Here is a 17,523-nt window from a genome sequence, read left to right as displayed (position 1 = left end):
ATCATTCTTTGTGTTGTCCTCAGTTGAGGCTATAGTACATCGCCATGTAAGAAGCTCTGTACCATCAGCATGTGGCCTGAACACAATCAAGGGGCTTTGTTCCGGTGGTACTGTGCAAACTGTCTTGTACATTTATTACTGAAATAACTAGTATAGTACAAGAGATTAGAACTGTGGAAGATTTTGTATGCCAGTACATGAACTGAGCTTTAGGGGTGAGGGACCTGAAACTGATGATTGTGAGCCCAGTTTAAGTATGGAAAAGTTATAAAGACACCACCTGGGATTTGGATGAGATGAGTCTTTTGTCTCTGGTACCAATTTCTATTTAGTCCCAGGGAAGCAGTAACTGAAAATTACTGTCATCTGGTGGTCTCCACTGATGTTGCTGTATAGCACTGTCTAGTTATTTAGGCATTACAATGAAGACAGGCTACAGTTAACAGTGAGCACTCTTAAAAACCTTACAGCATAAATAACTATTCTAATAAATAGTTCCAAATGTTAGCCCTTTGCCCACTTTTCACTTTAGGATTTCATTTGCCTTCACATATTCTGGCAACAGTAATTTCTCTTCCCTAACTCGTTAAGATTGGGATGGACAGAAATCCTGACACAGAATGCTTGCACTAGGCAGAATTATTTATGGAGAAGCATTTGAACTTTATTTCTAGTAGCAGCAAAGTGTAGCTGACATTTGTTGATAGAACAAGGAGGCCCAGTGCAGATTACTTACATGCAAAATTCAGGTAACACTGTATTCTGAAGCAAGCTACTGCAGTACAATGGAAGTCTTCTGGGAACTTCAGAGTTTTCTTAAAAAAACGGAAGACTCCAAGTGAATATGAAAAATACAATTGGAACAATAATGCTTCTCTTTTGGTACTATATTTAAGTGTTGCAACATCTTCAAAATGCTAAACTGTTCAAGTTTTCAGGGGAAGGAAGTTGCAGAATCTTCATATTTGAGTTAGCACTCTGTTAAGATGAATGGATGAATTTGTCACTATAAACCAAAGACGGAGACCAGTTTAGTTTAGTGGATATGGCACTAGAGTCAGAAAACCTGAGCTGTGCCAGAACTGGATTTTGTGACCTGTGTCACTTTGTCACACATCAGATTTCCCGCACCCCCGGCAAACATGAATAAAAATCTTACCTATTTCAACAGATGTGTTGAGACCTTCAGATACTAGAGCAGCAAGAGCCATAAACTTACATAGACAGATGATGCTGGTTTGCTCCTCAGATTCTATGATCCATTATTTCAGACTGCCTGCAGAAAGAGGAAGGAAAAAACTAAGCCAAAACTCCCCCTGCTTTACAAGATTTCACTTCTGCATTTGTTTACTTTGTCCATAACACTACCAGTGAGAAACAAAAAACAGGATTATGTAGCACTTTAACAAGATGATTTATTAGGTGATGAGCTTTCGTGGGCCAGACCCACTTCCTCAGATCAAATAGTGGAAGAAAATTGTCACAACCGTATATCCCAATTAAAAAAAATGAACATGTGAAAAGGACAAATCAAATTTCAGAACAGAAGGGGAATGGGGGGGGGGGAGGTAAATGTCTGTGAGCTAATGATATTAGAGGTGATAATTGGGGAAGCTATCTTTGTAATGGGTAAGATAATTAATGTCTTTGTTTAACCCTAAGCGTAAAGTGTCGAATTTAAGCATGAATGACAGTTCAGAAGATTCTCTTTGAAGTGTGGTCTGAAAAGGTCTTTGAAGCAGGATGCAGGTACTCAAGTCGTTGAGAGAGTGTCCTTTCTGGTTGAAATGGCAAGAAACTGTTTTTTCTTTGTGATCCTGTCTAATGTCTGTTTTGTGGGCATCGATCCTTTGGTGAAGTGTCTGAGACGTCGGTCCAATGTACATAGCAGACGGACACTTTCAGCACATGATAGCATAAATTATATTTCTGGATGCGCAGGAATATGTGTTCTTGATCTTATAACTCACTTGGTTAGGTCCAATAATGGTATCAGCAGAGTGAATATGTGAACAAAGCTGGCAACGGGGTTTGTTGCAAGGGAAGGTACCAGGGTTGGTATTAGTGTGGTATGTCCTGTGGTTGTTGGTAAGAATCATCTTGAGGTTAGGTGGTTGTCTATAGGAGACTATGGGTCTGTCTCCCAGAGCCTCTTGGAGTTTAGTATCCTGTTCCAGTATTGGCTGTAGTTTATTGATAATGTGTTGGACAGGTTTAAGTTGGGGGCTGTCGGTGATGACAAGTGGTGTTCTACTGTTGGTTTTTTTGGGTCTGTCTTGAAGTAATTGGTTTCTAGGTATTCGTCTGGCTCTTTCGATTTGCTTTTTTATTTCTCCGGGTGGGTAGTTGAGGTTTACAAATGCTTGGTAGAGATCCTGAAGTTTCTGGTCTCTGTCAGAGGGATTAGAGCAGATGCGGTTGTATTGAAGGGCTTGGCTATAGATGATGGATCATATGGTGTGTTCTGGATGGGAGCTGGAAGCATGTAGGTAACTGTATGAGTCAGTGGGTTTACTGTAGAGAGTGGTGTCTAATTTTCCATTGGATCTCTCATGTAGAATGGTCCAGGCTAAGATTGATGGTGGGGTGTAGGTTGTAAAAAGGTTCTACACGCAAGTGAGAAAATTTATTTTAAAATGATATCAAAGTATACTACTGCAGAGAGATGGGAGTTCTGCATAAATGCTACTGTCACAGCGATGGCCTAGAGAAAAGACTGTTACTTACCTCGTAACTATTGTTCTTCAAGATGTGTTGCTTGTGTCCATTCCACTAGGTGTGTGTGTGCCGTGTGCACAACTGCCGGAACTTTTTTACCCTTAACAGCACCCGTTGGACCAGTCAGGGAGCCTCCAGTGTGGCACCAGTATAGCCATGCATATATACCCCTGCTAGCCCCAGCCCCCCTCAGTTCCTTCTTGCCCGATATTTCAACAAAGGGGAGGCAGGCGGGATTGGAATGGACACAAGCCTCACATCTCGAAGAACAACAGTTCCAAGATAAGTAACCGTCTTTTCTTTGAGTGCTTGCTTATGTCCATTCCACTAGGTGATTCCCAAGCCATACAAACGGAGGTGGGGTCGGAAGCCTAGAGCGAAACGGACTGCAACACAGCTGCCCCCACTGCTGCATCCTGCCTAGCATGTGGTGAATGTGTACTGATGACCACGTGGCTGCCCTACAGATATCCAGAATCGGCACCTGCGCCAAGAATGTCGTGGATGATGCCCAGGCCCTAGTTGAATGGGCTGTGATAGAGGGCACTGGTTTCCCCTTCAGGGCATGCTATGACTTGATACATGCAGTGATCCACGAGGATAGACATTGGGCTGACACCAGGCAACCCTTCATTCTCTCCGCTATCGAGACAAAGCTGCATGGATTTACGGAATTGTCTCGTCCTGTCCAACTAAAATGTAAGCACTCTCCTGACATCTAACGTGTATAATGCCTGTTCTTTCCCATGCGGTTTCGGGTAGAATACTGGAAGGTAACTCTCCTGGGACATGTGGAACAGAGATACCACCTTAGGCAGAAAGGCTGGGTGTGGGAGTAGGGTCACCTTGTCCCTAGAGAACACCGTATATGGGGGCTCTAAGGACAGGGCATGTAACTCTGAGGCCCTTCTCACTGAAGTAACAGGCAGCCAGCGGCTCAAACGGGACTCCCATGAGGCCATGAAGCACCAGGTTCAGATCCCATTGAGGGATGAATTGTCTAACTTAGGAGTACAATCTGTTGAGGCCCTTCAGGAATCTCTTAACTATAGCCAGGGCAAATACCAAGTGGAAGGCTGCAATGGCCGCCAGGTGTACCCTAACCGAGGAAGACAACACCACCTGCTGCTTAAGGTCAAGGAAATAATCTAGAATCATGTGGGTTGAGGTCGATACCTAGCAACCCAGGCCAAGACCCTTTTCCATGTAGCTGTATGGGTCGCCCTGGTGGACCACTTTCTGCTCTCCATCAGCACCCTTTTCACTGGGTCTGAGCAGAGGAGCTCCCCCACTCTAAGCCACTGATCTTCCAGGCAGTGAGGTGCAGAGACTGTAGGTCTAGATGACACAGGAGACCTTAGCCTATGTCCTGTGTTAGCAGGTCCTGAACCTATGGAAAGGGGATGGGGTCCTCCACCAAGAGGTTCTGTAGGACAGTGTACCAATGCTGTCGGGGCCACACTGGAGCAATGACGATCAGGGTCGCCCTGTACCTTCTGACCCTTAGAAGCACCTCATGAATCAGAGGAAAAGGGGGAAAGCATACAGCAGGTGCTTCGACCATCACACCACCAGGGCGTCCGCCATTGACCCTGGTTCCCTCCCTCGGTACGAGCAGAACCTAGGGCATTTCTTCTTGTGGTTTGATGCAAATAGGTCTAGGTAAGGAGTTCCCGACCTGCGGAAGAGCGTACTGGCCTCCTCCCCTTTGAGGGACCACTCGTGGGCCGCAAATGCCCTGTTGAACTGCTCCACCAGGGTATTGTGTGCTCCCGAAAGGTAGGTCGCTTGCACATGGATATCGTGTGCAATGCAGAGCTCCCAAAGGGCTATCGCCTCCTGGCATAGGGGAGAGGAGCAAGCACCACTCTGTCTGTTGATATAGTACCTGGTGGCTCTGTTGTCCATCTGGATGGAAACACAGCTGCCTTCAGGCAGGGAAGGAATGCTCGGAAAGCGAGCCGAACTGCTCTCAATTCTCTGACATTGATATGCAGTTTCCTCTCTGCCTCAGACCATGTACCTTGTGTCCGTAGCTCTTCCAGGTGGGCTCCCCAACCAGCGTCCAAGGCGTCCGTTCCCAGCTGTATCGTGGGGAGGGATTGGGCGAACGGAACTCCACTGCACACCTCTCACTCCCTCATCCACCAGTCCAGCGCCAACAGGACAGCTGGGAGGATGGTAACCACCGTGTCTATGTGGTCGTGGGCTGACTTGTAGACCCACGCCAGCCAGGACTGCAGGGGCCATAGCCGTAGTTTGGTGTGCCATACCACGTATGTACATGCTGCCATATGGCCCATTCCTTTTAGGCACTGTCTTGCCATCGTAATAGGGGCAGCCCACAAGCGGTGGATGATCCCCTTTATGGACTGGAACCTGGGGCTCGGGAGGTAAGCTCTCCCTGTCGTGGCGTCTAGCCTTGCCCCCACAAACTCGATGACCTGATGACCTCGTCGACTTTGCCTCGTTCAGCCAGAGTCCTAGTCGCACAAAGGTCTGCCTGGCTAGAGCTATGAACTGTTGGACCTGCTCTTGCGACTGACCCCTGATGAGCCAGTTGTCTAGATGGAGAAAATGTGAATCCCCTTCTTTCTTAAAAAGACCTGTACCAGCGCCATGAACTTCGTAAATGCCCTGAGTGCAATGGATAGGCCAAACAAGAGCACCACAAACTGGTAGTGGTCCTTCCCTACAACAAACCTCAGGAATCTCCTGTGCTGAGGGGAAAAGGAAATGTGGAAGTATGCATCCTGAAGGTGGCATACCAGTCTCCTAGATTGAGTGACAGGATAATGGAGGCCAACGTCACAATCCTGAACTTTGATATCCTTATGAAGGCATTGAGCCCTCTGAGGTCCAGTACGGGGCAAAGACCTCCCTTGGACTTTGGCATAAGGAAGTAATGGGAATAAAAACCCTTCCCCCTGAGGTCTAAGGGGACCTCTTCCACTGCCCCCAGAGATAGGAGTGTAGAGACCTCCTGCTGGAGGAAGTACTCATGAGAGGGGTCCCTGAAGAGGGATGGGGAAGGGGGGCAGGAGGAAGGGAGGGACAAGAATGGGATAGAGTAACCCCCTGCCACCAACTTGAGGACCCAACGGTCTGACGTGATGGCTCTCCAGGCATGGTGGAAAGGGAATAGTCTGTCCGAAAAGGGTCGATCTACGATAGGGGCTGGTGTGTCATCCTCAGGCATACCATCAAACTCTCAACCTAGGGCTCTGGGGCTTATGCAGTGGGCCCTGGTTGTGGTCCAAACTCGAATGAGAACGCCTTCTCATGTTCCTGTTGCTACTGCCCCAGGACCTACATCTGCTATCAAATCTGGCCCCTTGATTTTATCCCCTCTGCCCTTGAGACATCAGAGGGCATCGTTGTGGGGCCGGGGTATGCAGACCCAAGGATTTTAGGGTCACTCTAGAAACCTTTAGGCTATGTAGCCTACTGTCCGTCTGCTTCAAGAAGAGGCTCATCCCTTCAAAGGGTAAGTCCTGCAGAGTCGTCTGCACTTCCGGGGGAATGCTGGAAACCTGGAGCCAGGAACTCCGGAGCATGACTATGCCAGTAGCCATAGCCCGCGCAGCCGAGTCAGCCGTGTCAAGAGTGGTCTGAAGGACTGATCTGGCCTGTTGGGAGTCCAGGGGCAATCAGGCCTTGAACTTGTCAGCTGCCACCCAGGAGTTATAGGCCTACATGCTGAGCATAACCTGTTGGTTGGCTGTCCTCAATTGTAGACTGGCCGTCGCGTATGCTTATCTGCCCAGCAAATTGAGCTTTTTTGGCTCTTGGGTGTGGGGCCCATCTGCCCCTGCCTCTCCCTCTGGCAGGCCACCTGCACCACTGCCGAGCCCGGCGGTGGGTGGGAGAATAAATGTTCATGGCCTGCTGGGGGGACGTAGTACCGTCTTTCGACCCCTTTCTGTGTCGGTGGTATGGACCCCGGTGTCTGCCAAAGCGTTTTGGTAATTTTCACCACTGTCTTGTTCAACGGGAGGGCAATTTTAGTGGGGCCATCCGCTGTAATGATGTCCACCACTGGGTGGTCCTCCTCTTTCACCTCCTTAGCCTGTACCCCTAGATTTTGGGCCATCTTCCTGAGATCTTGATGAGCCCTTGTGCACATAGCTGGCATGGCAGGGGCTGGATCCGCCAGGGCTTCTTCCGGTGGCGAGGAGGGTTCCCTTGTCTCCTGCTGCTCCTGCGGAGGCACGTCCCCTGAGGCCTGCGGGGCTGGGCTGGCACAGGAGGCTGGGGACGCTGCTGTTGTGGAGCCACTGCTCCATCCGCCTCCAGGGTGGGGTGGCTCTACTCTCCAACTCTGAGTCTCTAACCAACAGGGTGACCAAGGGGGCCATTCTGCGCCTTGAGAGGAAGCACTAACTGACCCCGACCTCGTTGAGTCCTGTCCCTGGGACCTGGTGATACTCCCACAGAGTCCAGAAGGGCCACTGCAGAGGTGGCTGCCACTGGGGTGGCCAGGTCTGCCCCTCTGGAGGGTGATGTGCTTTGGACGGGTGCCAAGAGCTCGAATGGTGCCAGGACCTAGATCGGTACTGAAGGCTTGACCTATGCGACCTGCCAGAGCATCTAGAGGAGGCCCAAGAAGAGAGGGAGTCCACCTCAGAGGCAGAGGAATAATCTGAGGCCGACCAAGCTGGTGCCGTCGCCCATTCTTGGCTCTCCCATTGAATGTGACGAGTCATAGCTGATGGCTTTGCCACAGTGCCTTGGCGGTGCCAGTGGCAGCCTGGCCTCAAATTCCGGTGCTGGTGGGCACGGTACCCGGGGTCACATAGGATCTGTCCCACGTGTGCTCTTGCCCCGCAGTGGACGGTGCCAGCCACCACGCCTGGACAGATGGCACCGGTGCAAGTGGTGCCAGTACTGGCAGTGCTGGGGCAGGCGGTGCCTGGGTCAGAGGTGCTGTGGCAGGTGGTGCCAAAGCATATAGCACCAGGACAGGTGGCATCGGAGTGGACTGAACGCCCTGCCTTTCCCAGCTAATTTGGACCTCTGCACCCCCACGGTGCCGGTTCCGGGGATGCCATGAGCTCAGTTAGCTCCTGTGGCACCAGGAGTGTCTCTGGCATCAATGGCAGACAGACCTCCATAGGCAGATCCAGGGAGTCAGGACTACTCTCCCTGTGAGAACTGGGTCCACATCGGCACTGCTCCAGCGTCCGGGAGTGAGGGTGCCCTTCCTTCTGGCGCACCTCTCTTCCCCTTTGTGGGAGCGATCTGCCTCTGCGCACCCTCTTGTGTGTGTGCAGGCCCGGAGACTGGGAACGGTGACGTGGTACTGACCAGTGCTCCTGTACTGAGGAGTGTAGTTCCTGGTGCCCTGTTTCCAACACCCAGTACCGGATTAAGGGGGGGGCTAGCCGGGCAGCTGCCCAGGGTGCCAACCTATGGGGGGGCACCTGATGGCAACTGTAAGGGGCACCGCATGCCCAGCCACGCGGCACCCCATAGAGCTGCAATCAGGCGCTGCGCACCCAGGGCCCGGGCCGCACCGGTGTCCCTTAGAGCTGCTGGGAGGCGGGGCTGCGCATGCGCCATGCACCCGGGGGTGGAGCTGCGCATGCGTCGCACGCCCGCTGCCCAGGGCACAGGAATGGCTCGAGCCGACCCTGCCCACACCGACAGTGGCTCTGGTGCCTGGGGCTGAAGCACCGACTTCATCAATATGAATTTAAGTCTCAAGTCGCGCTCTCTCATAGTACAGGGCTTAAACGACTTGCAGATTTTACTAGAGTCAGTAAGATGCCCCTCACCCAAGCACTTTAGACAATCCTTGTGCGGGTCCCTTCAGGGCATAGCCTTAGAACAGCGCCGGCCCGCTCGCTCCCTTCCCCCCCCCCCCCCCCCCCGCCGGGAGGAGGGAGTGTTTCTAACACCCTAACTATGCACAACAAGGAACTAACATTAACTAAGACAGACAACTATTTACACTAGATAGCTAATCACTAAGGACTGTCTCCCAGAGCAAGACAAGCCTTCCGGTCCACTGTCACGGGCGGTAAGTAGTAACTGAGGGGGGTTGGGCCAGCAGGGGTATATATGCACAGCTATACTGGCGCCATGCTGGGGGCTCCCTGACTGGCCCACTGCTAAGGGTAAAAAAGTTCCAGCAGTTGTGCATGTGGCACGAGCACACCTAGTGGAATGGACATAAGCAAGCACTCGAAGAAGAATATTGCTTCCCCAATTGTATTCATTTTTTTTAGACATATAGCTCGGTAAACTAGCAATTGTAATATACAATAAAAGATGACTCAATAGCCTCTGCTATTGAATCTATGCTTGATAGCAGCAGGTTGAAAATCTGGGATCACGGAAGATGTAGCTTGAAAAAATTAGGTTTAGGAAATACTAGGTAGTTCTTGTCAAACCTTCCTTGAGAAAAGATGACTGCTTCAGCAGTTTGGTAAAAGGGATTATAATTAAACTACACTCTCTCACAGCAGAGGAAGTTTTAACCATGTTTGGTTCTCTCACTAATAAGTAATGTCACAAGAGCTAAGATGTTCATATATCGTTAGCAGAGACAGGCAATCCCTAAAAGGCTTTGAGAGAGGCAGGCAGCTTTGAAATGAAAGACTACTTTATAAATGGAGAATGTTATTTATAGTCTAGGGTAGAAAATCCAGACATAGTGTATAAGTAATACATTTAAAACAGATCAGTCACACTGTATTAGAAGTGAGTCTGGCCCACGAAAGCTCATCTAATAAACCATCTTGTTAGTCTTTAAAGTGCTACATTGTCCTGCATTTTGTATTAGAAGTGACTTCTTCAAATACCACCCTGCTTTTAAAAAGTTCATTTTACTGAACTAAGTCACCTTCTCAGAATGGTGAATAAGGCACTCAACTCTACCATGAATTTAACAGTATGGTTTATTATATGGTACAGGCAGTTACATGGGGCAGATCTGTGGACTGCTAAAAGCACCCACTTCCTGCTCAGTTTCCTTGATTTTAGCTGCTAAACTGCATGAAGGCAGCTAAAAATGCATTTTCCTCATGTCCTTTTTCCTAACAAACAATTGTTGTAGGTAGCTCAGGCAGGTTGGGGGAGCAGGGTTACATGGTTCCCTATGAGAAGACACAAACACTTTTTTTTGAAGAATTAGGGTTGTAGACTTTTTTTTTTTTTTTAAAGTACTGTGTATAAGGAAGACCTAAAGGTATTTTATCCAAATGGGGGAAGGGAGGAAGGTGGCACAAAAGAACCCGCACACTTACCTTGGCTAGATCAAGTCTAGTCTTTTCATGCTTTGCTGTAGGACAACTTCAGTGTATTGTGAGATCTCACTAATTGAAGTTGCTGGGATACTGAATGAGTCCTTTATCCAAAATGGCTATGAGACACTGTGTACAGATAAAGAACATCTATTTAATTTTTAAAAAATGGAGCTAACAAATGTAAACACTGATTAAAATCCTTCCCATCTCATTTGCTTAGCTTTCATTCTCTTGATATCATTTTACTAATTCTAATTTCAGACTGAACCAAACCTGAGTTTAAAGACAACCAGCAAATTTGTTTTGTTTTTAATGTAAAAGTACAAGCCCAATTCCTCTCTTTTAGGATGGTTCACCATAGGAACCAGTTTGAGACTCCTTTTTTCTATGTTAAGAGAGTAATAACCCAACATCCCCCAAAAGTGTTTATCTTTAGCCCCAGACTGCCAGAAATAGAATCAAATTCCATAAATTCAATTTTTAGCTATAACTAATCAACCAACTCAACGGAGACAGAGCATTGGCTAGTGGACAGGACACTAGATTGAATTCATTAACATAGTGTTAAATGGGCTCATAGCTTCATATAGTATCATTAGGGATGACATGTCTCTGCCAAAAGGCCTTGAGAGAGAGAGGCAGCTTTGAAATGTAACCACTTGATTTAGAAAGTGCTCATTTATAGTCTCTGTAAGTCGACTAAGATAGTAAGTCCTCATGCTGCGCAAGTCAATATTAGTATCACACATGAGGAACAGAAGAGTAACATTGTTGTAATACTCTACTATGTGACATTGGAAAGTCACAACCTTTGCTTCAGCCCATTATACATTTTGTTTTGTCTATGCAGATTGAGTAAGCTTTGACACAGGAGCGGTTTGGTTCATCTAGCACACTTTGCTTACAATTCAATTTTGACCCTTTGGTGCCACTTAATGCAAATAAATTACCTGTAAAGATGAGGGCAACTCAAAAGTGATATGAAAGCATAAGAGACAGTTACCTGTTCCATAACTGTTGCTCTTGAACGTATGTTGTTAATGTCCACTCCACATTGGGTGAGCGTGTTCTCCATATGCAGCAGTGCCAGATTTTTTTCTTTAGCAGTACCTGTAGGGGAGCACCCGCAGTAATCCTTGGAGAGGCAACTCCATAGGGCTCCTGCGCATAGCTCCTTCATGCCGGAAACTCTGACAGTGGGAAAGGCAGGATGTAGCACGGACGTGAGCAACACATCTTGAACACTAGTTACAGCACAGGTGACTGTCTATTCTTCTTCCAGTGATTGCTCATGGGCATGCCACAGTAGGTAACTCCCCAGCAGTATTCACCTGGAGGCAGGAAGGAGTCCCTACAGGGACAAGTAGGGAGCAGCACAGCTCTGGTGAACCTAGTCTGGGTGATTAGGGCATAGTTAATGCATACATTGATGGCCAGTGGGTGTGGCCGGAACTGGACTTTATGTTTATGGAAGACCATGCATGGCACTTCAGAGGTCAAGGCACAATGCTCAAAGACTTGTTAGGCTGATGTGATAGCCATGAGTAATGCTACTTTCCAGGACATATGGAACCAGAAGCATGTAACCAGAGGCTCAAAGGGAGGTCTCATGAGCCTGGACAGGCTTAAGTTCAGGTTCCCCTTGGGAACTGGGGCCTGACCTGAAGGAAAAGTTGCTTCAGAACCCTGGCCCTGTCTTGTCATGAGAGAAAAGAGTGTGAGACAGGACCATGGGGTGAAAGGTGGAAATGGCCCCCAGATGCATCTTGAGCAAAAAATCTGATTTTTTAGATGGAGCAGATAATCCAATACTGATTGGATCATAGTGGTCCAAGGGAAAACACCGTGATCAGCCACCCAACAGGAGACCATCGGCCATTTTGCAGGTAGGTCTGATGTGTCAAAGGTTTTCTGCTTCTGTGGAGGACCTGGAAGACACCCTCCGAACAGGTCTGCTCCTCTGGGTTAGCAAGGTTAGGATGGAGGAGGCGATTGTGGTCTCAGGATAAGAGGTCTGGGCTGTCCAGTAGTTGCCATGGGGAGAGCACCACCAGGTTTAACAAGGTCCCACACCAATGTTGCCTGGGCCATATACAAGCTATCATGATATCTCGGACCCTATCCGTCTTGATTTTCCAGCAGAACCTTGCTGATGAGCAGGATCGGGGTAAACATGTACAGCAAATCTCCTGTCCAACACATGAGGGAGGAGTCGGACAGGGAGCTCTCGTTCCAGCCTTGCCAGGAACAGAACTGAGAACATCACAACCACTTGGAGAGTGCCCCAACTCTCAACTTAAATGATCTGCCTGGGAGTTCTGGACGCCCGGAAGGTGACAAGACAAGGTTGTGTCTGATGCAAAGCCTGAAAGCCTCCCGGCAGAGGGCTGAAGAATGAGCTCCCTCCTTGCCAATTGATGTAAAAGATCAAGGCCATATTGTTTGTGTGGACTCCGAACACTCTGCCTGCCAGCTGATGGTAGAAGGCCCTGCATGCAACATGGATTGCCTGAGCAATTTTGATGGTGATGTGAAGCTCTTGTTACCTCAGTTTGAATGTTATATGTTTATTGGTGGTGTGGGAGAGGAATGTAGTGTGCTATGAGTGCTGTCCTTTCCAGACTAAGGAAGTTAAGTCGAACTAAGGAGTCAAACTATCAATGTTAATTCGAACTAAGGCTAGGAGGGAGGGGGTTTTCCCGCCTTTTCTCTAGTTGCACATGGCACTAGTGCTTTGCACATCTCTCTAATCCTCTGCACTAGGCACTAAACTGCTCTGCACTCCGCACTAAATACATGCACACGGTTCAAATTGTTATGCACCCCACACGCTACAGAGTGCACTCAGCACCCTGGAGACTTTCCCGCCAAAAGAGTTTATATACCCTAGTTCAGGAGAGGTTCAGGTTCCCTTTTTCTTCCTGGGTTCTAGTACGTGCGGTTCTGTGTATGTCCCTCTGTTGTAGTATGAATGGTAAGTTGAACGAGTGAGAGAGAGAGAGAGAGAGAGAGAGAGAGAGAGAGAGTCATAGCGTGAGCCTGAACGGTGTGAAGTCGCGTGAGTGTGGTGGGTATTTTGGGTTTGCCTATTACCTGTGGAGAATTCCCAGGGACTACCGGCTACATCCCATTGCATTACCATCAAGGAGCGGAAGGCCTTTGATCCAGAGTCCATTCCTCACTCGCTACCCGACTGGAGGCCAGATCCTGTGACATCATGGGACCTCCTCACAGCTCCTCTGCCACAGCTTCCAATTAGCTACGGCATGGAGGTCGTGAGCACCTTAGCCATCCTAGGCCATGAAAGTGTGTAAAGTATAACCCTATTGTGTCTAGGGGTCTTCACTGTCTGCTTTATTTCTGGGTAGAGGGTATTGAATTGCTGTTACATGCTGTTCTGTATTCCAAATTCTAAATTGTTCTGTATTTTAAACTTACAATATATGGTTTGGCCCCAAATTGAGACTCAAAGTTTCTTTTGTTTAGAAAACCACGCGTTGGTGATAGATACGACCACAAGCAATCGGCCTCAGGCGATCCCGTCTTCTGGGACTTGGGACATTTACTATCTCTAATATAAGTCAGGGCGTGTCCAATATTAAATTCTAAAATTAATCGTTACTGCATCCCAGGGTAACACACACTCATATCTGGGTCTTGAGCCCTTCAACAGAGATACGACAAATCCAATACTAGCTTGACTGTGGGAGGCGTGCACTAAAACATGACCCTTCAAGGGTGTTCCTAGGAGCAGTCCATCACCAAAAAGTGAGGTAAGTACTCATTTGTGATCAGTGCAGACCTTGTCCAATTGATCTTTGAACTGGGAGAAGATGGAAGCCAGCCGTATCTGCACAGATGGCATACGGAGCCTGACATGGTATATGACGTAGGTGCACTCTGCCACATGTCCCAGAAAATCGAAGCACACACTATCCGTTGTCATGGGAAAGCTGCTGACTGAGTCCATGAGGCCTACTAGAGCTTTGAACTTGTCCATTGGAAGAAAGGCTGTGTCAGTCATGGCACGTGGCACTGCTCCAACAAATTCTATCCTATCACATGGACTTTGTGTCATTCATCAACAAGCCTAGAAAAAGCAGCATGTGGACTGGAGGAATGCCACCTGGCTTTTGTTTTATGAATTTAAAAAAAAAAAAATCACTTTAAGGTGGTGATTTGATTCTTGTATCCTGGAAAGTAACAGGAGTCTGTGTGTATATTTGCCTGCCAGAGACTGCAGCTGGTTTTTCTTTTCTTTTGGGGGCAAAAGAGCTTGGGGTACCCCTCGGGGAGAATTCAAATGTTTGCCCTATTTTAGGGATAAAAATCACTTCTTGGTGGCAGCTACCCGCCCCCCCCCCCCGAAAGTCTGTGAATCAGTGACTCTGGGGGAGTTTTTATAACCAGTGTGTAGAGGCAAGGTATATTTAAAGTATATTTGCAAGCCCTCACCTTCTGCACTCTAAGTGCCAGAGTAGGGAACAGCCTGACACACCCTCACCTGGAAATTGGAGGACAAAAATCTTATCCCCCAAGTAAGTCCAGTCTCTTAGGGTATGTCTACACTACCACCCTAGTTCGAACTAGGGTGGTAATGTAGGCAACCGGAGTTGCAAATGAAGCCCGGGATTTGAATTTCCCGGCCTTCATTTGCATCTCGCCGGGCACCGCCATTTTTAAATGTCCGCTAGTGAAACGAGGAGTAACAGTAGTTCGGACTAGGAAGCCTAGTCCGAACTACCTAGTCCGTGCCACGTGTAGCTGCGCGGCACGGAGTCTGCACTAGTGGACATTTAAAAATGGCGGTGCCCGGCGAGATGCAAGTGAAGCCCGGGAAATTCAAATCCCGGGCTTCATTTGCAACTCCGGTTGCCTACATTACCACCCTAGTTCAAACTAGGGTGGTAGTGTAGACATACCCTTAGAGACTTTGTTTCTATGATCACTGTGAGCTGGCCCTGGTGTTCTATGTGGTTGATTGCCTTCACCACCAGAGGGGTAGAGGCTGAGTGGACAAAGATATTCATGTCCCTTGGTGGGCACAAAGTATTTCCTTTCTACTTTCTTCAAGATAGGTTTGTTACCTCAAGGGGAGGACGGTAACGCTTCTTCTAACTATGTCATAGCAGAGAACACAGAAATAGGAAAGTCCCTTTTCTAAGAAGGTGCAGATCTGCCTATGGCTATTCCAGAAGTGATAGATCCTGCAAAACAAGCATAGGTAGAAATAAAGAGGAGACAGCCAACAAGAGAACTGTATTAAGGATAAGAGTACAAAGTTGGGATACAGTGGAGAAAATAAACACAAGCCCAACAGTGCACAGTGACTGATCCCCAGAGCATGCAGCTCAGTTCCCAACTAATAACAAAACCTTCCCGTGGCTCCATAAAACAATAAACAATACCTCAAAACAGAAACCTATTTCCTGTTTAAATTCCAGGTGTTGATGGAAATGTGGCAACAGGGCGCCCAGGGCCTAGTATTCCCTCTAAACCGTGCACATATGCAGCCACTCGGGAGAGAGTCAAATGCTGCCCACAAGATTAGCAGAGCACCCACAGCTAGGTTTTTCATTTCTATTAGCAGTGCACATTTACACATGCCTTGGTGCACATAAAAATTATTCCACACATGCATGGAAAAGATTAGAGGGACTACTGCCTACAAATATCTTCGCTAGTTTGAAGTCTCTAAAGAGGAAACTATGGGGAGACCAACAAATGGTAGTCATCTTCACCAGCAGAGAAGCCCTCGAGGAAGATGGTGACACGGTCACTTGATTCACTATACATAAGCTGGATTCTCCATAGGATGATGGTATTAAAGATGTTCCCAGCAGGCTTTTCCTTTTCTCAGTCTCATCTTAGGAATGTTGGTATCCTTTAATGATATGTTGGAACAGCTTGGTGGCCTGTATTGCAATCAGTGTGTCTCAGATGGACAGCCCTGCACGTGCACTGTGCAAGTCCTTATACAGAAGTGTCGGCAGGAAAAGTAATGAGGCATTGGAACGTTGGGTTCTCTCTGGTGGGAGAAAGTGGTTCCATCTGGCACCTAAATGGACTAAGCAAATGCTTATCACATAGTCAACTAGTTGATTCCCCTTCCCCCTTGCTGTCTCTATCAGATAGAGACAGCAAATGGGGTTGGTGGAGGAGAAAGAAGAAGGGGGTACTTCAAAGCAGCAGTGCTGCACAGCTGATCCCTGGCTCAGCTGTGCAGCACTGCCCCTTTGAAATGCCGAGGCAGTGTTCAAAGGAGCAGCGCTGCACAGAGCCAGGGTCAGCTGGGGACTCCCCAATTGATCTCGGGCTCCACACAGCATTTCAAAGCAGCAGTGCAACATGGAGCCCAGGGTCAGCGGGGGATTCAGGGGGGAACCCCAGAGGGTCCCCACTGACTCTGGGCTTCATGAGGGCATTTCCACTTTGAAATGTACAAGAGCCCCCGCTGGGGACTCTTGTACATTTCAAAGCTGGCTCATGTGCAGCCCGGAGTCAGCAGGACTTCCCAGTGGCCCCGGGAGTTCCACACTCCTCCTTTGAAATGTACAAGAGCCCCCAATGGGGTTCTTGTACATTTAAAAGGAGGAATGAGGAAGTGCCTATCGACCAGTCGATGGGAATTTCATCAACTACTCGACTAGTAAATTAACCGCTAGTTAACATCCTTAGTATGCGCCAAGTGCCTGAATGATGATAGGAATGATAACAAAACAGCGTCCAGGAGTCAAAAGTTTCAAACTCCATATCGGATCCATGAAACTCCCTATTTTTACCCTGAGACTTTAACAAACAACAACTGACAGGTTTAAACATCTAACAGAGGGCAGGGAGGATGGAATTTGCCACAGGGCATTTATGATCTGGCAGTGCCACCCTGGCTGGTGCCATGGCACTGAACACATTAAACGGAGTTCCAGGGTTCCTCCAGGTCCTCCATCTGCAGGTTGAGACTAGAAGCTACACGCTTCAATAGCTCTTGATGAGCCTTAGTGTCCTTGGAAGGTGGAGGGACAGCCGGAGGAGATGCTATAATAGCCTCATTGAGAGAGAAGGACAATGAGGGCACAGTAACTGGTACTTCCACTAGTACAGCAGGCTCTGGGGCCATTCTCTTCCTCATGCTGGGGGGCTTTAGAGTCCCCTCCACTCATGCTTCTGGTGGGAATGAGAGACCGCTGCTGCCAAATGGGTGGTCTGGGGTAGCTGGTTGAACTCCCACAGACTCCACTGATATCATAGGCTACGTCTACACTGCAGGCTTCTTGCACAAGAACTGTTTTGAGCAAGAGTTCTTGCGCAGAAGGTCTTGCACAAGAGCATGTCCACACTGCCACGTGCTTTTGCGCAAGAGTGTCCATGGCGGTGTGGACGCTCTCTTGCGCAAGAAAGCTCTGATAGCCATTTTAGCCACCAGGGTTTCTTGCGGAAGAAATCCCCGTTGCCCATCCACACTGCCTCCTTGCGCAAGAGGGCTTATTCCTTGTAGGGAGAGGAATAACTCTTGCGCAAGAAGCCCTCTCCTACTGATGCTTTACTGTAAATTTAC

The 17,523-nt window shown here is 48.3% G+C and overlaps 1 long non-coding RNA gene across 1 annotated transcript; it reads right to left on the bottom strand.

The window, feature by feature from the left end:
- Positions 1 to 8: 8 nt before the first annotated feature.
- On the bottom strand, positions 9 to 14,544 carry LOC102459277 (uncharacterized). The gene is made up of 3 exons (XR_331302.4): positions 9,969 to 14,544; positions 1,220 to 1,276; positions 9 to 1,006 (listed from the first exon to the last, which is right to left on the bottom strand). It is a non-coding gene; the product is annotated as an uncharacterized LOC102459277 (long non-coding RNA).
- Positions 14,545 to 17,523: the final 2,979 nt, after the last annotated feature.

This window comes from Pelodiscus sinensis, chromosome 5 (genome assembly GCF_049634645.1).
Source record: "Pelodiscus sinensis isolate JC-2024 chromosome 5, ASM4963464v1, whole genome shotgun sequence".
NCBI lineage: Eukaryota > Metazoa > Chordata > Testudines > Trionychidae > Pelodiscus > Pelodiscus sinensis.
The sequence above is the reverse complement of the archived record's forward strand: the minus strand, read 5'-3'. Positions and strand labels throughout refer to the sequence as shown.